This window comes from Cheilinus undulatus, linkage group 7 (genome assembly GCF_018320785.1).
Source record: "Cheilinus undulatus linkage group 7, ASM1832078v1, whole genome shotgun sequence".
In the NCBI taxonomy this organism is placed as follows: domain Eukaryota; kingdom Metazoa; phylum Chordata; class Actinopteri; order Labriformes; family Labridae; genus Cheilinus; species Cheilinus undulatus.
Genome location: NC_054871.1, coordinates 37,514,266 through 37,536,893, shown reverse-complemented (window position 1 = coordinate 37,536,893; position 22,628 = coordinate 37,514,266). Strand labels below are relative to the sequence as shown.

Here is a 22,628-nt window from a genome sequence, read left to right as displayed (position 1 = left end):
CTGACCTTGTCAGGGTCAGCTTTGAGACCCTCAGCTGACAGCACGTGGCTGTGGAAGTGTACCTCCTCCCCTCGAAACTGCAGCTTCTCAGCCTCAGCTTCACCTCCCTGCACCTGTTCATCAGAGCAATGAGGTTAGTGTCATGGTCCCGAACAGCCTCATCATCTGTGTCTCCACAGCCCACAATGAGTATGTCATCTGCTATTGGCTCAATCCCTTTCAAGGAGCTCATGCTGCTTCCTCTTATAAAGCTCTGGTGCAACAGATACACCAAAAGGGAGCTTTTGGGAGCCAGCGCTTCCTACCAGAATGTCATCATCAAGCTGCTCTCCTCATCCAAGCAGCACTGCAGGAGTGCATCACGTGTATCCAACAGGGTAAAGATGCAGGCCTTTGGGAGCTTGTACAGCACATCAACTAAGGTGGGCACAATGGCCAGATTACTTATTCAGTCTGTGAGCTGCGTGACGGTGGTCAGGTGTCCATCCTGTTCGTATTGATCCAGCTGTCCCTGAACAGCCGCTTTGAGGGCCACTGGGACATTCCTGGGGGCACTGCACAGGTGCCACAGCGCTATCCAGCACAAAGTGGACATCGCCTGGCAGAGACACAATGGGGCCGGTGAACGCGTCTTGGTAAGTACTGATGAGGCTCTCTCTGGTTAGACCACCTCGTCTACACTGCTCCAGTTTATTCAGCTCTTCAGAACAGTAAAGTGTATCAGGCCAAGCCTCTCACATGTTTCACCTGAAAGCAAAGGTTTTTGGCTCGTATTCCCAATCTCAAACTCCTGTTTGTGGGTCACGCCCCTGATGACGAAATGGGTGCTGTACAAGCCCACTGAGTCCATCCACTCACCGTTGTAGAGCTTTAATTTAGAGAAACTCGGCTGAAGGGGCACACTAGGTGCTAGTCTCATTTTGTCCCTGACGCTCACAACATTGCAGGTGGTTCCAGAGTTAAGCTGACAACTCTGGATCCCTTTGTGCAGAGGCAGGTTGACAAACCACTTTTTGCCTCTAGTGTTCACGGCTCCCAAACTCATTGCTATGTATACATCTTTCTCATCATTGTCACTGTTCCTGGATCCTCCAGTGACGGGTCATCCACAGCATTCAACTGACATGCTTGCTGGCCTCTTTTCATGCACACTTTAGCAAAGTGATTAGCGGTGCCACATGAGCGGCATGATTTTCCAAATGCAGGGCACTGGTCCCGGCCACGCCTGTGTTGTGTGCCACAGTATTTGCATTGGCCTACATCTTTCAGGCTCTGTGGTTGTGTGGGTCTGCTGTTTGACTCAGGTGGCCTGTAGATGGGCTTCCTTCCCTTACGCCACCTGTCTGTCGCATTAATACACTCGCCAAGTCCAGGGCCGCCCAGTGACATTGTTTTTAGCTTATTGTCCATGACTTTAGCGGCACGGCAAATCTTAATGGCATTATCCAATGTAAGGTCTTTTTCTCTAGTAAACTCCTCCTTGCACCCTCATCAGTTATTCCTAGAACAAGTCTGTCTCTTATCAGTTTGTCTCTTAGAGCTCCATATTCACATGAGGCAGCCTTTTCTCTCAGTCTTGTAACAAAAGCATCCATGAGCTCCCCTTCTTCTTGCTTAGGATTGCCAACAACATACCTCTCAAAGATGACGTTCTTGGCGGGAATGAAGTACTGCTCCAGCGCAGCAATTATGACGGTAACGTCCTTCTGCTGGTCCTCCGTAAGTCCTAGGTTGTGCCTATTAACATGTCGGCATTCATTCCCCATTAGCCTCCTGAGCGTCGTTGCCTGTATCTCTTTCATAGCCTTGTTGAGTCCAGTTGCAAGAAGATAGTCCTCAAACTCAGCACGAAAGCTTGCCCAGTTGCCGTGCAGGTCTCCCATCATCTTCATTGGGTCTGGGGGCAGTTCATTGGATGCCATCGTGCCAACATGATGCTAACGCTAGCAGGCTAACTTTACAACTAGGAAGCCTCAACCAAAACAAAGAAGCACAAGCTGTGTTAGCGGTAGGCGTCAGACTCACATGTGGGTCCAAATAAAAATTCTGACACCATGTTTCATGTCTAGGTGTGTAAATAAATGACATGAGACGCCTTGTCACTCAGAGCCTGTGCATTCATCAGCTGTACGTACATTGAATTGTCAGATGTCAACACGTGGGCGGGTATATATCATAACATAACAGGCCTTGTCCGCTAGAGGAAGCTGTTGACTAATCTATTACAAGACACTGTGTGACACAAACCTGCAGCACTTCTGTGTGTGGCGTGCACGCTGTATATGGAAATTCGGGGTTAGTTATAAGTCTTTGGCAGCTGCACCCTCAAAATGCTTTGCAAGCTGACCTGCGCTCATGTCACTTGGTCAGAGTGCAACACCACTTTTCTCCTTGTGTTTCTCCTTCAGTGGGTTTGCTCCGACTGAAGGCGAGCCACCTAATATTATTGCCTCTGCCATCGGATGAGTACAATGGGAAGTTTAAAGGTTAATGTTTGCTTAAAGGGTCTGTGGTTTTATGAAAAATTCTTTGGCTAAATGTCCTAAAAAATGTTAACTTTTCCTCGTCAATGGTGCTGTTGTAGCTCTGTGACCAACTGACCTCTTGGGAACTCTTTGCTCTCGCTGTAGGGTGAGACGTTATGTTGATATAATGATGATTTATAATCAGCAGCAAGTTGTTTTCTTTTCAAAAATTAAAAAAAACACAAAAGTCAGGTACTGACATGTTTGTAGTCGCCATGGTTCGCGTAATGCAGTTCTCTATGGAGTTTACTAGGGGCGCAGCTCGGTAGCGGCTACATCATGTGCAGTGGAAATGCTCTGATTCGAGAGGAAGCGATTTGCTCTGCAGTACAATTCACCAGCGGATCACGGCGGTTGCTGTATGTGGAAATTGGGGGTGAGAAACTGAGCAACCACTGCGTGGCTTGGGTGCATTCAGTGGGGGGCCGACCCCCTACAGTATCATTTAAACTTGCAGAACCTGTTTTTACACTAAAACCAGAGTAGTTCACCACTTCTCTGCACTCACAGAGCTCTCAGTTAAAAATCTTGAAACCCCTCAGACACTGCGTCACATCACGTATTGAATTGATTCAATGATTAAATTGATTTGACTTCAATTTGGGTTTTTTTTCTACATATTTTTTTCCCGTAGAGGCTTTCATAAAGCAATCAGATCTAACTACAGTGGCTGATTATAGTGCTCTACTCTCCTCCATGGTATTTAAGTCTGAGACATAATTTGAAAGGGCAAGGGTTGTTTTTCTACTGATAAGATGATTTTTTTTTTTAATCCAACAGGCTGCTCACTTTGAAAGACCAGACAAAAACATGCTATGTTGCCACCACTCTCAGTCTCTACCTTCTTTTCTTGTTGCACTCTCAGTTAAATTAAAGTTAATCTTTTCAAACAGTGCCAAGCTTTTCATTGTCACGTCTTCCATACTCTACAAAATAATGAAGGGCTAGGATTTTCAAAAAGTCTTAATATAATAATAATAAGCAATTAAAACAAAATAATCACCATGATGGAAAGCAAAATGTTACGAGACAACTCAAATAACCTAGTAGTTACAGTAATAGTAAGCATCATTGAGAGGAACTCTGCCTAACCACACTCTCCTAACACTGCTGATTCATTGGGCCTCATTTTTCTGAAAAACCTTATACTATGGCCAAAGTAATCATGCTATGAGGCTAATGATATGTCTGTGTAGAAGGTACTGAGGCAGAATAACCGAGTAAAGCATTGACACCTCTGAGCAGGTAGTGAGATGTTGTGACACAGAATAGAACAGTGCAAACAATGGTACTGTGTGTTCACATGTCAAACTTTATTATAATTGAATGGTGTTATGTAAGGCTGTGTACTGACAAGAATCTGGCGATTCGATACGTATCGCGATACAGGGTTGCTGATACTATATACTGCAATACTATGAGCAAGGCAATATATTGCAATTTTTTAAATAGTATATATTACCACAATGTAATATTAAATTAATAAATATTGAATATAACAGAACAGAATTAAGCTATTCCATACATATAGTAATACATGCATGTTAACACTATTAAAAGTATAGAGCTGCATCATCTGGCATTATAACTATCTGTGTACAATCTGAAGATGAGGATTTCCCTCGTTTTCTACTATCAAAACTCAATCAAAAGCTGTAAAGATAATGTATAATAATATTTTTTTTCCACTTTAAAAACACAGTCCTTTTAAACTACTTCCACCTGAAATATACATGTCGAATATGAATTACATTTTGGGGGATTTTAACCCTTTAAAGGCCAGTATGTTTACACAACTCTGCTGTTTCTAATAGAACAAAATCACTAACACTCAAAGAAAATGCACATACACACACATATACTTCTTTTTTTAACACACACCATTACCCAGCATCAATAGTGGCACTCTTATCTCATGAGCAAGGCACCCTTGCAGAAAACAGTAAAAGTGGGAAATTTTGCAACATGCTTTAAATGGGAAAATTAGCACCATCTTGTGGAAAAATATAAAAAACAAAAATTGAAAGCTAGTGTTTTAAAATGACATCTTAATATAAAGGGATATGTTAGTTTATGTTAAGTTAAATGTGGGATCAAAAATTGCATTTTCAACAGTTTTCAATGTGACTTTATTTGAAATGAGGAACAAATGTTTTGGTTTTTGTGTAGTATAGCCATTTAGGGCTAATTTAAGTAAGTGAGACAACACTTTAATTTTTAAGAAAAATGAATATCCTCTGGCAAACTTGAGCTATAGTCATTCAACAAAGCCAAATGGCTTAAAAATAAAAACCTGAATTGCACAAATGTCCTTAGAATCTCTTAAGGGTTAATGTCAAGGTGTTTTTGGAGGGAAATGATGAGAGACAAGCTGGTCAAACAGCTAAATGTCTGCTGCCAACTAGTGGTTGGAGGTTAAAATTGCACCACAAAACTACCACGCCAACAAAGTAAATTATTAATAAATAAATAAAATATCATTACAGCATTTTAAAATATCAATTAGTATTTTGCCACAAACTATTGCCATATTTAAGTGTATCAATTTTTCAAACACTTCAATTTTTATGTCATTGTTGCAAACTACAGCCTCTTCTGTTTAACAGGGCCAGTCTTGAGACACTGGTGTTTCTGATTTCTTGAGAACTTACAACATGATGTTAACAGTAAATTTTCTTTGGAATTGTTTGCCTGAGCTAGAGACTTCCTAAGACCTGGGACTTAAACTGTTGTTTTAATGACAATGAAATGTTTTACCAACAAAGTATATTTTCTGACATTTAAGAAATTGCATCATCTTATTCATTCTGTAAAATGTGCTTACTAGACTGTTTATGTTAATTGTCCTCACATCATCCCATTAATTTGCATTAGATTTAAGTTTGACCTTAGAGATATCATGTCCTTGAATGTTTTCAAGCCAGCACAGAGAGATCAGAGGTATACTGGGAGCATAATTTGACTTTTAAATGGCCACTCTTGCTCTGTTACTGTGCCTGCAGTGGACCACCTTTCTAGATTTTATCCTGTTTTCAGAAGAATGCTGCTGTCACGTGGAACAGCTCCCATTAGTCTCTTTCAGTGTTACAAAAGATAGAATAAGTTCCTTAAGTCATCACGCTCAGTGCGTAGCAGAAACACAACAACTGGACAAGTGTGATCCTGCTACAGTCTTTGCAGCATGTTAAACATGCAAAAACTGTTTTCATGTCATAAATTATCCATTTACAAATATACAATTTACTTGCATTTTGTTTGAGATAAAAGAAGTACAAGTATGGTGTTTGAATAAAGAATATTAAACAAGCTATAGTTTTTAAACTTAAACATTTCAGTTTAGTTTAATGGTCTGTAAATCAGAATGTCTTAATTAACTGAGCAATTATTCATATAAACTGCAAACGAGCCGAGCAGACAAACACATCAGGTACGGAATATCTTCTGCTGTAAAGTGAATGATCATCTGTGCTGTTACCCCGAGGTAGCTGTGGATGCTGACAGATGTCCAGTGGTCTCCCATCAGCGTATTAATTGTATCTTGGGCCAGTTGCTCCACTTTGATGAATTCTTATAACAGTTGTTTTGTAATATGGGTCACCCGAGGCGATCTGGATTATGTCTTGAAGCCCCTTGTTGTCTGCTGGATTCCCCTGGTGTGGCTTGACGACCATGGCTTGATCCTGTGTTGTTGTTAGCGTCTTTGCTAACATTAGCAGAGATGTGCTGTGCCTGCAGGTTGTACTTTAGACTCGTTGCGCATTGGTGGAAAAACAGGTGATCACTGCAGTATCACACACAGCTTTGGTTTTATCTTAACTTCCATTTGCCAGCTTATTTAAAAAAAGAAAATTGTCATTAAATAAATAAATTGCATGTAAACATCCACGATGGAGGACTATCGGACAAACTTGGTCATATGATTAAATTGTGTTATCTTTCTTATGTGTTAAGGTTTCAAGATTAGCCTTGAGTGTTAACATTTACCGCCCAAGTGTAAATGCAACACTTGCCCTCTTTCGCACTTGTTTGCTACTTTAAAGTCTGTAAGACTGCTTATCATGTGGCCATTTGAGATTTCACTTGATTGTTGCTTTGTGTGACATCACTTTCCTCAGCCATTGCCTCTACAGACTTGCTTGTTGAACCTATGCAGGGTTCCCACAGATCCTTGACAAGTCTGAAAAGGGGTTTTGGACCCCTTACCGAAGGGCTATTTTAATGCTTTAACATACCAAGACATTTTAGACAATGCCATGTTCCAACATGACTGTGGCCCAGTGCACAGAGCAAGGACTAAAGACATGACTTGATGAATTCAAGTGAGGAAGAACTTGACTGGCCTGCACAGAGACCTGACCTCAACCCCATCGAGCACCTTTGGCATGAACTGGAACAGAGATTGTGAGCCAGGCCTCGACCAACATCAATGCCTGACTTCTCAAATGCTCTACAGAATGAATGGGCACAAATGCCAACAAAAACACTCCAAATTGTTGTGGAAAGCCTTCCAAGAAGAGTGGAGGCTGTTATAGGGGCAAAAGGGGGGGCAGCTCCATGTTAAAGTACATGTATTTGAATAAAGTGTCATTATTTCTCTATAGGTATAATGGTCAGGCAACCAGGTATTTTTGTCCATGAAGTGTACAGAGGTGAGTTTTGGAAGAATAATAAATCAAACCAATTACAGCATCCGCTCTCTTTCCCTTTCAGAACCAAGCGCGTATGTGGGCTCTTACCTCAAGGCAGATTTGAGTTTTTTCTTCTTTAATAGACTGAACTCCAGCTCTTTAAAGTCCTTACATTTCTTTCATTGTGCCTCTGAAAGCACAGAACACACAGAGGGAAAGTATGAAATATGCTGGTAGGGGACTGAAGCAGGTACATTTTAGTGGCACTAATGTAAGTTATAGTAGTGCGATAGAGATTGTAAACAAAAAAATAAAAAAAGCTCTCTAAAAACATCATAAAATGATCTGATATTAAAATTTAGAGCGAGTGTAAATGGAACAAGCTCTGCTGTGAGCTGCCCCTCTTTCTAACACACCCTCTAAATACCAAACTGCACCACAGATTTGAGACTTTTATGTGATTTTATGGCTGTTTTCTCCGTCCTCAAGATAGGAACTGGACGGTGTTCTGGCCACTTCCCCACTTGTGGGTTATTATGTACTCTGCTGTCATAAAAAGGCAATTTTCTGCCTTTGTTCACTGATATTTGTACTTGAAGGGAAACTATAGAGGTTATTTAAAATTCTTTTATATATATGTAATTGATGGCAGCGGATGTTCACTAAAAATGAACCTTGATGAGGGTAGACAAAAAAGTAAAGTAACAAAAACAAGATTTCAAGAAAACAGATCTCTCTCTCTCTCAAACAGGTAATAGAATTCAAAAGTAATACCAGGTTTACTTCAAAGGCCCTTTAAAGCATCAAGGAACTCTTTTGGTCTTTTATTTGTGTTTTTTGTTGCTTGAAGCTGAAGGCCCGGCTCCTTTATCTAGCCTGCTAAGGCTTTGGTTTTTTAAAGCTCACATAGAAAAGTTACAAATTAATTTTGAGACATTGTAGTCCAAGCTCAGCACAGTACTGCTTTCATGGAATTTTAGCAATCCTTTTTTGTTTATAAGGCAGAAGCTATAAACATTGTATTTCTCAGACTGTGGCTCCTTGCACCTGGAAGGTTGTGGATTTGATTCCCTTCTCCTGCAGTCCTTTGGCAAGACGCTTAACCCCAATTAACTCCCACTGCTGTGTCAGTGATGTGTGCATGTGTATGGATCAGAGGTCACATTAACCGAAATTCTACATCACTGACAGAATTCATTAAAGGATGACAACATTTTGAAGGCTGGCTGTAATTTAGACAGATGACCCTGTGTTTCAGCCCTCACACAAACAGAAGCAATGACCTTTTCTATTTTGCACACATGACCCGTCATTGATGGTGTGAAATAGATTTTTGGACGGGTTCCTTTCATAGCTTGATCAGTTTGAGACAGGAGGGCAGAGATCATGAACCTTCATTCTCACAGGAGTATTATGTCATCTGCTGATTAGTTTGCCTTTTCGGAGTTGATGTGCCATTCATTTTGACATGATTCAATGATTTTATTTCTACTGCCATGTGTGAGTATATTAACAAGTTTAATGATTGATGTGCGCTACTAAGGTTGTGTGGTTTCATGTAAAATTTGGTGGCTTTTTCACCTGAACATTTAACATTTCCTTGTCAATGGCACTGCTGTAGCTCTGTGACCCACTGACCTCCTGATGACCTTTCGTTTGTGCTGCAGGATGAGACAAGGACAATGAACATTTTTCAATGTCTTTCCCCTTCTGCATCAACACACCGCTGCATTCAGGTCTTCCACTGATCAAAGCAGTGCAGTAGGTCTTCTCCAGACAGTTGTCTCAGAACATCTTTCTTTTCTTAACTTCTGGCTGAAAACGTGTTCCTTTAAGCACAGATTTGATCTTAGGAAAAAAGAAAAAGTTACACAGTGCTAGATCAGGCAAATAGGGCGGATGATCAAGCAATATGATCTGTTTTTGAGTCAGAAACGGATTTACAGAGAGCACAGTGTGAGCTGGCACTTCATTTTAAAGAATGAAACATTTTTTCCACAATTGTGGTCCCTTTCTAGTGACTTTTTTTTTTTTTTTTGCATTTTTTTCCAGAACCTGTTTGTGATTGTGTTATTTCATCATTGACCCTTCTGGAACCCATTGCTCCAAAATTATTCCCTGAACTCTTGGAACCCCAGAAAGTTTTTTGCCATATTTGGTCCTCCTGAATTTTCTATGCAAAAAAATCTCAACACATTTTAAGCACAATCAAGTTATAGACCTATATTTTGTCAGGACAACCTGGACTATCAAAATATGTGTGCTACAAGGATGTCAGATGCATGTATCAAAAGTTATATGACCAGAAAACCAGAGTAAAAGAACAAAACATAAATTTGATGTCACATATCCTAATGTAAATCACATCCAAATCAACAATGATCAAGTCTTTTCATATCTGCATTTAGTTCCTCCAGGCCGCTATGTCACTACCTGATCCGTCCCGGAAACCTGATTTGTACTGCGCATGTGCAAACCCGTCTACATCCACTTGGCATTAATTCTAACCATAACCTGTGGAATTTAAATGCTACACCTAAGAATGGGTTTGTAACAGAATAAATGTACAAAATTAGGCAATTATAAGGCTTCTCATAAAAACACTGAATTCAAAAGGGTTTTCAACACCTTAACCATTATTTTTTGCGAAATTAAGGTAAAATATAGGGCTACAAAAGATCACAAATAAAGAGCCGTTCAGGAGTCGAAAGAGCCGGCTCTTCTTTTCAGAGAGCCAAAAGAGCCGGCTCTCTGAAAAGAGCTGAACTACCCATCACTAGTGCCAAAGCTTTAAAATATTGCATTTTGTGTCTGAATCAAAAATATTATGGAAGGGATATAAACACCAGGAGTCCTACATAGGTCTCACAGTTTCCCAGGTTACTGTGAACAGCACACGTACTACTGCTTGAGATAATCAGTGATCCAGGGGAGTTTGGAGGGTTTGTCAACAGAACAATTAACATGGCCATGCTTCGGACTTGCTTTGTAGTTTTTTCTTTATTCTTGGTGACGATTGTGTTTTCTGATGCCCTGACTGCTGTTTTGTCCGAGGATAATATTGAAAGATCCAAGTTTCATCACTTGGAATCACACCTTCAATTTGCTTCAAAATGTCTCCACGAATTTGCTTGCATTTTTCCTGTTGGTCAGGAGTCAGAGGTTTTAGGACAACTTTGGCACACTTATGTTCAAATTTTCATGCAAAATTTGCCAAACTGTTTCTTTCAAAATTTATTTCAAAAATAAAGACAATTTCTGATATCTCAGCAAAAACACATGCACTTCAATCAATAGCTACAAGTGAACTAAAGACGTCACTTATTGGAAACTTACAGCAGTCTTATTTGCATATCTGTTACACTTGGTGTGACTGTGAACCACATGGTTTTATCCTCATGAGCGCATTCTCATTATTTAACAGCCATACTTCATAGTGATGATTTACAACAGGGCTCACCAACTACATTTACACAAGGGCCAGAATTTTTTCTTGGTAGACATTGTGGGGGGCAGACTGTTAATTAAGTAAATAAGATCTATTGAGATGTTTTGATTTTCTTTGAAATGTACCTTATTTTTAGACATTAGCACTAAATTCAGTCCCTATCGCCTATACTGAAGCCAGCCACAAGGGGGCGATTGAGATGTTTTTGCCTCATATTTCTAGGGATGTCATATTGCGTATCGCTGGGTTTCAGTTAAATATGTGCAATCTTGATTGGTGAAAAACACATGCAAGAAACAGGTCTTTTGTTTTTGATATCTAGGCAGGGTAACTGGTAGGTTGACACTGTAAACAGCAGTTCTAATCAAGAGTGGACTGATGAGTGTGTGTTTATCATGCATCTTATTTACTAATAATGGTTAACAGGTGGGATTTTTGAAAATGAAAAGACATCGTAAATACCATAACACATTTTCATCACATTTTTTGTATCTAATAATCTTCTGGGGGCTGGATGGGAAGCTGTGGGGGGCCTGATCTGGCCCCCTGGCCTCCCCCATACATTGTATTTTAAAGTTGACCAGATACTTTGCATGTTTTTCTGGCTGTTTGGATCAAACTGCTCAACGTGGACTGATGCAGTTTGGTAGCGACTTAATGAAAATAGGCATGCAGTGTATCACCAACAAAGCAGAGTGGCGCAGCTGTTGTATGTGGAAACTGGAAGTAAGGGACTGGTCTGGAGGTGTCTGAGATTGTTAGTCATAGATAGATCACATAATTATTTTCATTCAAAATAAAAGCAGGGTTTTATCCAAACAGGAAGTGAAGTAGTCTTTGTTGAACCTAAATATTATCCATATCCATGTTTTAAATGTTGTGCTCTGACTTATGTTAACACAGAGGCAAAATACAGCTCACGACCACCAGAGGACCATTAGTACAAATCACTTCACATGTTTCTTTGCATTCAAAATAAAAGCAAGAAAGCTGAAATTCACAGGGCAGGGAATCTAATACTGTGGAAACAGTGAGTGGGTGATGCTGTACAATGTAACGTGTTAGTAGTAATTACAGCGTAAAAGATAATATTTGAGGAAATCTCTTAGCACTCTTCGCTCCTAGCTTAATATCTAAGCCCACTAGGGTTACTTGCACAGGAAAAGAATTTAACTAATTGTCCACTTAGAGGGCACTCTGGGCACTTGATTATGTTTTATCTTCCACCGGTGCACACTAGAAGGCTCTTTCACTAAGATCCATGAGACATTTAGGGATGACTGAGTGTCGTGATGCTTAAAAGGGAGTTTGATGCTTCTGTAGAAACATACCGCATGCCTCGGATCTTTTCATGCATTTAAGAACCCCAATGCTGATGTTTGGGAGATTTTGTCTGCCTGACTATTGGAATGTTACAGTATTTGTTACGTTAAAAAGGAAGTGAAAAGATACAAATACTTCCTTGTTTCTTTGCAGAGTTTCTATTTTACCAGATTCTTGGTCTCTTATGCAGTGTTGACAGCAATACTAGAAGTCTTGTATACCTATATGCAGGTAATTTGTTGCTAACTATACACCAATCACAGGGCTTCTTTTCTGTGCCATTTCAGTGCATAGTTACATTTTTCAGGAGGTGCACAAGGGCTTTGGCACAGGCCTCTGAGCTCAGGGCTACATGGACCTGCATATCAGAAGCAGAAGCATAAGTTACTTCAGAGTTCATTCTGACCTGGCTGTTTGTCCTTTACAAAAGATTTTACCTGTATCTGATTTAGGGACACATTTGATGCTGGCCCAGTGTGTTGATTTTGAAAGATTTTGTGTTGTTCAAAACATTTTACAATATTAACGTATTAACCTACATACAGAGAACCCAGAAACAGATCAGCATTCAAGCCAAAAAGGGGCCCTCACACCATATTTCTTCCCTCTTTCTACCATTACAGACCACACAAAAAGCTTTGATATGCTCACTGAATATGTCAACCATCTCCACATACGCTGCTGACAAGTGTGTCAGAGACAATTACACTTACTGCAGGATGCTTAAACACCGACTCCTGTGGCAGATTTATGAAACCACGCTGTGAACGCAGAGATGACTTGGGAGAAAAGAAGCTTTTTCAAACTCTTGATACATGGCCAAGTTCTTTTTGACAGAGCTGGGATATGAGGCCAGGCTGGATGAAACAGCAAGGCCAGTAGGGAACAGCTGTCCACTGTTGCTCTGGATGCCAGCCAGTGTTAAACCCAGTGAACACTGAAACAAACACACATAAAGCCTGTGAGATCTGCAAACTCCTGCCAAACAGTCACCGACAACTCACAAGCCTTTAAAAAATGTCACTGGAGCTTCATCTGTGACATTTTTCTCTCTCAGGTGTTTCAGGCTAGATTTACCTGTAAGTGTTCTATATATTTGTTTTGTACTATCTTCTTAGGAAGATTAAGAACAAACTTCTGCCAGAATACATGAGCTCCCCCTTGTACAAGTCACTGGCAAACCACACAGACGATTGAGCAATAATTGCCTGTGGCTGGGATAAACATCTGATCTTGATTCCACAAAAGAGACTGCAAGTGTTTCAAAATCAAAAAGTACATTTATATGCATTGTAAAGCTAAGCTTTACGGTTGTAGCCTGATCAGGCAATTTGGTTGAAATTAAATCCTTGTCCAATCATTCATTCACAGGGTTGAGGTACTTTATGATGAGAGTATGTCCAGCTTTGCTACAGTGAGAAGCAATATGACCCTAGTAACCATGAATCTTCTTCTAATTAGCCTTGTGAACAAGCTAGCAGTAAACTAGTTGCATGTTGAACAAAGAAAACATCAACAGCTTTACAGCTCTGCACATGTTGTACGTACCCAACTCTTTACTTTTAGTACAAATGAGATACATACTCTTCCACTAACTAGAACCAAAAACTGCAAAAATTGCTGGACCCCTAAAAAGCCCAATGATGTGATTACTTCATAAACACATGAGTTGGGTCGGTAGGGTTGGCACTAGCTTCTGGCTAACGTTCTTTTGGAGCTAAAAGTTGTGTTATCATTGTTTTTTTTTTCCCCTAGAAAGCTGCCTCAGTTTTTTGTCTTTTCTGCTGTTGTGGTTTTTGCCAAGCATATCATGGCTTTGATACAAAGTCAGATATAATAGCCAACAGTTTAGTTCTGTGGGTCCATCCCTAATGCAAAAATGACCTGTTCTGCTTTAAAAGAGGCTAACACTTTCCATGAAGGAACAATAAACACAACTCCAGCTCAAAAAAGTTGGGGCGCTGTGTAAAATGTAACTCAAGCAGAATACAATGATTGTCAAATCTCATAAATCCATAATTTATTCACAATCGAACATAAAAATCATATCAGATGTTAAAACTGGGACATTTTACTATTTCATGAAAAATATTTGCTCATCTTGAATTTCTTTGTAGCAATACATCTCACAAAAGTAGGGACAGGGCTATGTTTGTCATTGTTTAGCATTCCCTCTTCTTTTTACAACAGTCTGCAAACATCTGGGAACTGAAGAGACCAGATGCTGGAGTTTTTGTGGGAGGACTGTTGTCCCATTGTTGTCTGATATAGGATTTTTCATTTTAAGATGAGCCAAATGTTTTCTATCGGTGGAAGGTCTAGAATGCAGGCAGGCCAAAGGAATGCTGTAGTGATGGATGTAGCATGTGGTTTAGCACTGTCTTGCTGAAATATGCAAGGCCATCCCTGAAAGAGAATTTGTCTGGATGGGAGCATATGTGGCTCTAAAACCTCTATCTGCATTTCAGCATTGATAGTGCCTTTCCAGATGTGTAAGCTGCCCATGTTTATCTGACCATAAAACAGTTTTCCATTTTGCCTCAGTCCATTTGAAATGAGCAATGGTCCAGAGAAGACAGCTCTTCTGGAGCTTGGCATCTGTAGAAATTTATTTTCACTTTGACATTCAAGAGGTTTTTGTGGGTTTTTTGTCAAATACTATACTGGCTGTGATTGATTTATAAAACCAATAAAAGAGTAAAACAAGGGGGTGATTATTTTAATAGGGACTGTACCTTCGGACTTTTTCTCTGTGTGTACAGATTTCTCCAGATTCTTTGAATCTTTTGATGATATTATGGACTTTAGATGGTGGAATATTCAAAGTCCTCACAACAGTGGGGAACATTTCTTATATTGTTATCCAATTTTTAGACACAGTTTTTGTTGCATATGACTTTGTCATGTATGTAAACACTTCATGAAGCATTCCCAATCAGAATGATTTTAACCAGACAGAAGAAATATTGCAGCATGGTTTGAAACATTTAGCTGCTTAACAGCCAGATGTTTCCTTCAGTCGTAAGTAGAGGTTAAACTTCAGTTAAACATTGAAATAGCACACATGAGGTGGTCAATATGTTACTTTTCAGATAAGTGAGTGTTTCCTCACAATAAGGCCATATCAACTTACACCAACAAAGTGGCTGAATAAAAGATAAATGGAGGAGAAAACACCAACTGCCCATGCAGATCAATCACTCCCGCATTAACCCAGCTTCAGTCTCACTTCTGATGCAAAGCCAAGTTCTGTAACACAGAAATCTAATAAGGATTTGCTTTAATTAAGCAAAAACACGGAAATCCTTTCAAGGAATTATAAAAGCAAATTTAAATCTCGCTGCATGGGAAAACAAAACAAAAAGCTGATCTTCTTTCCAAACTGAAAAAGTGAACAAACATTTCTGTAATGTAAACATTATGCTATAAAATTCACTAATATGTATATAGTCCTAGGTAAGAGAGGGAGGACACAAAATAGATTTTTCTCACTAACAACAATATAAATTGACACTAAACTGCCATCATCATCTACCATATAGGATTTTGAATTAATGACAGTCTAGTACCAAATCCTATAACCTGACATACCAGATAGACTGTTTCACATATCCATTGCATAATATATTTACCACTCATCTGGGAAACCTCCCATACAAAGTCTTTGGTAAGGGAAGGACTTTTCAAAAAAATTCTATGCAGTGGATTTTGGCGAACATTCTGATCACATTCATAAATGCTCAATCAGAGCTACAAGACAAAATGAGGTAGGCATGCACAGCTCTGGTAGTAGCCTGAGTCTGACAAGCAAGCGCTGCTGTAGTTCAGAAAAGGTTGAGCTTGTTGGTGGATAAACTTAAACAAAAACAACAAAAAACATAAAAAGATTTCAGTGTAGCTCTTTGGTCTTAATTTAATAAAGAAATGGGGTCCAGGTCTGATAAAACTGCTGCTATGCTATAGCTACATATGAGCTAAATGCAACACCACTGGCAGCCATTGCCATCGACTTTTAGATGGATTTGCCTGATGACAGACATGAAATCTGGCCAACCAATCTGTTTTTATAAGGTTAATTGAGTTCTGTGTGTGTGAGTTCCTGACAGTGATTCTACACCTAGACAGCAGATGGGTTAAATTATAGAGTCTAGACTCAACAAATAACTTTAACTGAACCTACAGAATATAAAACCCCATTTCCTAAAATATAGGCTTTTCTAAAAGGCTGGGACATTCTGTTAACTATAAAGAGGAGTATAATATAATAAGACGACTGTTACTGGTGGCGTGTTAGTATGTCTGTCTCGATTTGCACGCCACACTGTTGCTCCAATTGTCCTTGATAACCACTCAGAAGACTTCCTGGGTGTGCCGGTTCGAAACTGGTGCAATAACAAAATCCAAAATAAGTACAGATTTTCTATAAAATCCAAAACTGTTCAGTCATTTGTTCTTCAGTTTGCCTTTCCTCACTGTCCCCATCCCCCATTACTTCACTTCCCCTGCATAACATGCTCACTCAACCATGACGCCAAACAGGAGATAGCCTACGCTCCAAACACAAGCTTACAGACAGAAACTATCATACACTCGGCTGAGTCATGGGCTGTATAGCTAGGCTGGAGTCTATTCCAGCTGTCATGGAGCAAGAGGCAGGGTGCACCCTGGACTGGTCCCCAGTCATTCAGAGACAATGACATCTAGGCCTTGTCCACAAGGAGACAAAAATGATATATTTCCATTTGGTTTTGAAAAAGTTTTCTGTATATACTGAACTGTTTCAGGAAATATCCCTATAACCACAGAACCTCTGAAAATGACTGGAAATGCTGTAGTATATATGCCAAGCCTGTACGTGGCACTATATTGCTGCCATGGAAATGCACCAAAAGAGAGAAGAAGATCAGAGAAAACTGACACAAACCTTCTTTAAGTTGCCCTCCTGGTTGTTCTCTGCATTGGATTTAAGAACATCTGGTGTCTGTGGTGGTATAAGAGCATCAGATTCTGCTGTAAAGCCATGATAAGCTCAATCGCTTCTGCAGCACGAACACACCCCCTTAATCTGCCATTGTTGTTTTGGTTCAATATGCGCATGCGGGTAAGTGGCCTATGTGTGACGTAATCGTTTCAAGAAAGATGCTGTTGGCTGTCCACATGGAGATAAACGGTAAGCGTTTACAGATTTGTTCACTCTGGGACCTTGTTTCAAAAAGTACCGTTTATGACCTCCTAAAACGCTGTTTCCATGTGGATGAAACGCTGATAAGACAAAAAACTTTTGCGTATGCTACTGAATTCGTCTCCATGTGGACGGGGCCTAAGAGACGAGCAACGAGACTACTTAAACCTGCAGTCAGTTTAGAGTCACCAATTAACCTAACAGGCATGTCTTTGGTGGTGGGAGGAAGCCAGAGGACCAGGAGAGAACCCATGCATGCATGGGAAGAACATGCAAACTCCACACAGAAGGGCCCTGAACGGGAAGCAAACTAGGAACCTTCTTGCTGTGAGGCAACATCACTAACCCCTGCGCCACCGTGCAGCCCTAGCTTGGTGTGATATTAAATGTTAAGCAGTTCATGCTCTTTATTGTCATGTGATGTTTCATATTGCTCCAGTTATTTTCAATGGGTGACAAGTCAGGGCTGTAGGCAGGCCAGTATGATTACAGAGCTGTATCATGGTAATATGTGCAGACTGTGTTTTGATAGTTGATATCATGCTGCCCTGAAAAAGACGCTGTCTCCAAAACCTGTATAAATAATTCAACATTTGCACATGTCATGTGTTCTAATGCACCCCCATACCACCATGGAGGTTGGCTTAACTGAGCTCTGAGAACAACGTACCTCTCCTCTTTACCCCGATGGATACACATCCATTATTTAAACAGAGTTTCAAATTCAGACCACAGGACTTTAAGATCACTCCAGTCAATCTTAAAAGAGCCAGAGCCCAGCAGGCATGGTAGCATTTCACCAAGTGTTTGTGAATGCAGCAATGAACTGTGTTTACTGACAGAGACGCCTCTGTTTTTTAAAGCAGCCCTGTTTTAGGGCCTGGAGATCATAGACATCCAACATTGTTATCTTTACCTTGTCCCATGCAAACAGGAACCTTTTCAGATGCTCTTTGTAATAGATATTATGTTCTGTAGACCAGTTGTTCTTAACTAGCCCCAGGTCCCATGATTCTCTTTATTTACAAATCCCAAATTACCAAATACTTTCATTAAAACAAATTTATTTAGTTGAAAACAGGGAGAGACACATGGCTGCAGACATTAGACATTCATAAACACAATCATTAAGGCCCGTCCTAAGTACAAAATTATTCATCATAAACATGGAAATACCAAATACATAAAATACACACACACACACAAATAATAATTTAGCAAATTAGCAAGGAAATAAATACAACTATTTAAAAAGTAGCCGGTGAATCTTAAAAGATGTTTAGCTGTAACCTGATATGTCAGATAGACTGTTTCATAAATCTATTGCATATACTGTATATATATTTCAAATTCATCTGGGAAAGCTCCCATAGAAAGCGTTTGGGAAGGGCAGGACTTTTCTAAAGGTGATTGGAGGAATGTTCTGTTTGTCACATTCATGAGGGGCCAATCAGAGCAACAAGACAAAATGAAGTTGTACGTATGCACAGCTGCGCTCGAGAGACATGTATAAAACATCACTGCCAAGAAAAGCTTTCGTTGTGACTGTTAGTACTTGTTTTAAAAGAAAATGTGGTCCAGTTTCAATTAAACTGTAACTTTCCTACAGCTACAGCCAAGCTAAAAGCTAACAGTTACTGCGGCAGCAGCCCTTGGATACACTAGCAAGCTCAACCTGCTACAATTGCAAACCCATGCCGGAGCAGGCTGGGAGAAGAGCAAAAACATCTTTTCTGTCATTAAAAGCTTTCAGTGTAGCTCTTTGCTCTTGTTTTAATAAAGAATTGTTGTCCAGTTCTGACAAAACTGCTACTGTGTCTAAGTTTGAGCTAATCGCTTCACTCGAAGCCATTATACAACCACTCACAGAGCAGAAACATCTTTTCCATCATGATAAGCTTTCAGTGTTGTTTTTACTCTTTATTTCATACAGAAGTGTGGTCTAGTTCTGATGAACTTTCCGCTGTGGATTCATCCAAGCTCGTTGACGTATTGGAGGCAGCCATTGCAAACAGCTAGCATAACTAAACCCTGCCCTTAGCTAGCACCTTGTCCTCCTCAAATGACCCTGATTGGTCTGAACAGTGTTCAGTTCAGCACGAATGTTGTGGATTAAACTTTCCAAGATGGATTTGCCTGATGACAGAGGTGGAGTCTAGCAAATCAATCTGCTTTGCAAGGTTCGTTTAGCTTGAAATTTGCCATTTTATAAGATATGTTATAACTGCTATTTCTCAGTTGCAAATATCCAAATTGATCATAAACATTGCAGTCCATAATTTTGAACTCTAAAAAATGATGAACTCTTAAAACTTGTGAAAACGGCGCTAAGGGGGACCACTTTCACCACTGATCAATCCCTCTCATGCCTGCTCAGCCAGTGGTGACTCTAGAGTGTGCTAGGGCCCCAGGCAAAAATTCCCAAGCAGCCCCCCTGACAAGCATTAAACATATTTATAAATAATATAAATATAAATATAAATAAACTAAGTGCTGCAAAAAGACTTGATAGCTATGACTACTTTTCATCTCTTGTCCCCAGCTGAGCTTTTACATTTACAGTATGATGAATTCAGCTTATATTATTATAAAACCACAATACACTACAGCTGAATAAAATACAATACATACAGCAAATATCGCAATACAGCAATACAGGTAATCCAGAATACAATTAGCCAAAAATAGCTACAGCTCTGGTGTGTTTTTACTACAATAGCCAGCACTTCACCTTTGTTCTTAGATTTGATGTCTGAGACTTATTTCAGTACGTAATATGCTTCAAAGTTGATAGTCTTTCATGCAGAAAGCACACTGTCAAAATCTAGATCTTAATTTCAAAGCATCAATAGTGTATGAGATAGCTAAGACACAGCTTTCATTAGTTGTTGTTTGGGTTTGCTGTTTTTTTCCTGTCCAAATCACTCCATTACCGGTGTCCTAGTTACTTTTGTGAAATCTCAGTATTGTACCTTACAAACATATTCACCTTCCCTCTGTTGGCTAGTTGTTGGCTAAGCTCACAAGACAGTCGCATGTGGGTGTGTCAACACACAGTAACGGAGAGCCGACGGAGCGGGAACCCCGGGCTAACGTCTCCCGCTCCGCTAACAAGGCTAACTATTAAACAGTTAACAGCCAGCCTTACACCCAATGCTAGTTTAAGTGTATGCTACGATATCTGCTCCACTTACCGCTGTCTTGTTTTCTCCTTTCTTCTCTTTCTTTTCTTGCTCCCTGATAAGTAGCTCCGCTTCATTCTGCATGGCTGACTTTGACGTTACTTTGATTGACACACTTCACCAAAGTTATTGGGCGTAGGTCACGTAGCAGTGTGACAGGGATGACATGGGGCCCCTTTAGGGGGGTATCAGTCTAAGATGTCATTGCAATTTGACCACTGGTTGTTGATGGGGTTAATGGGGTAGGTCACTGCAGTTGCAACATTTTAGGACATTATTGTGGAGTAAAGTTTGTCAGCCATTGGAGGCCCCCTTGTGGCCTGGGGCCCCAAGCAGCTGCCTGTCTTGCCTGTTGACAAACTCTGCCTCTGTGCTTGGCTGTCCTCGAATGATTTCTGCAAATAGAACATGTTTATTATTTACAATCTAAAGACAGTAATAAGAACTCAGTAACTGCCCTGACAGCCATTTTCTTTAACTATACAATACAGTTGAACACGAGGGCGGAGCAAGGTGTTGTCAACATCAGGGGCTTAGCCTAGGACAAGTGGTCCTGGTGCATTCTCTCTGTGAGATTTTTTCCTGCTTTGCAGATGCTAGTTTCATTGATTTAAACCACTTGTATTCATGGAATGCACATATTTTATTTGGGAGACCTTAATGTGCCTATTAAAACAAATTTTATAACTTTAAAGCCTTGAACATACACCTTATATTTGTGAAAATCAGGGCCAATGCAGATACTGAAGTTTGAAATAATATATTTACTGAATACTGTGGATACTACCAAGTGGATCAAGTCTACCTCATTTCTGACTGCATCTGCACATCCTGCTAGTGCGAGTAGTCATCGGGAGAATTTTTTAAGTGTCCAGCTTTTTTTGGGCTCATTTCAACCACATCAGAGACGCCAACGGGGCTGATCTGGATGGACAGCTGAAGGGGGAGGAAAGCAATAACTTGTCAGACCACTGTCAGTCATTGCTTTTGTCATATTTTAGCATTTTCTCTCACAATAGCATGCACTCCAGATTTGTCTGTTTTCTGAAATAATCACCAACTTCTCCAGCCTACAGAAGCATCGTAATGAGTCTACCCAGGCTAAATGATTTCTGCAAGTTTAATCTCCTCTCCCCTTAATGGGAGCTGTTTAAGAATCAGAATCATTAAGTTTTAACCACCCCCTTTTTTCTCTCTCTCAGAGCCTCTGTTTACTCTACCTGAATGTATTAAAATTGAGATAGTTTTTTTGTATGTACTGCCTTGCACTGGGTGTAGGAGGGTACAGGAGGGGCTGAGTGAGTATCAGTGTTGCTGGTTTTGTAAGGATGTTGCTTTTACAACTTGTTTGCAGTTTGAAGATGATTTGCTGTCAAAATGAGCTACAGCAAAATGAAACCAAATCCAGTGAGACTATAGTCAGTACTTTAAAAAATAAATAAGGTGCATTCTGTCTGAAAAGAGATGAGGATGTCATGAATAATCCAGTTCATAGTCAGCTCACGCTTCAGCAGACACACAATAATGAGTCTACCCAGGCTAAATTATGTGTATTGATCTTCTCTCTTTTAGATCATCTTTTGGTCAACACAATTCTGACTGAAATGTTTTAAACACAGCCATAACCAAATGTTAAAGTATATGCACAGGAGATGTTCAAAATGACAAAAAAGTCATCTTTTGCTGTTGTTAGAGAGATATTCTTTTCCAAAACAAGTGAGACTCTGTATTTAACATCACTGGAATGTACAGCACTTCTGTGACAGGGTCTTTAGCATCACTGAGCAGACCCATAGCTGACAGGATCAGATCACAGTTTAGCAGAAATGGTCAGAAGTCAGAGGAAAACTTTAAATGAGTGTTGGCTGAAATGTGGAGGATGATTTTATCAACTACAGCTCAATAATCCAACTGATTGATGTGACAGACGTGTCTGTGTTTTTAGCTTTTTATAGGAGTGAGAGACGACACAGATACAAGCAGACACGACGCGACTGAGCTGTAGACTCAGGCTAGATTAATGTGCTGAATGTTGGCTGTCTACTAAATCATACGTTAGAAGATTTTTTCTCCCTACAACATTAGTTGAGCTACTGCGGCCTTGGCGTTGACCAAAGATTACATATTGATGACAAGAGCGCTCACTTCAACCCCAATTCACATACAATCACCAAACAAAAAGGTTTGGGGCTTTCAAGAAAAACCTCCAGGGCTTAAGCCCATTAAACCCCCCCCCCCCCCCCCCCGTTGAACATGTCATCTGGTCCATTGCAGTACAGCAATATTGTCCCTCAAGGACTGTATTAACTTATTTCAGACTGTTGAGTTCAAAAAATTATA

The 22,628-nt window shown here is 40.0% G+C and overlaps 1 protein-coding gene across 1 annotated transcript in view; it reads left to right on the top strand.

Moving 5' to 3' along the window:
• slc1a7b (solute carrier family 1 member 7b) overlaps positions 1 to 22,628 on the top strand; it is a 90,666-nt gene that overhangs the window by 28,573 nt on the left and 39,465 nt on the right. The window lies entirely within an intron of this gene.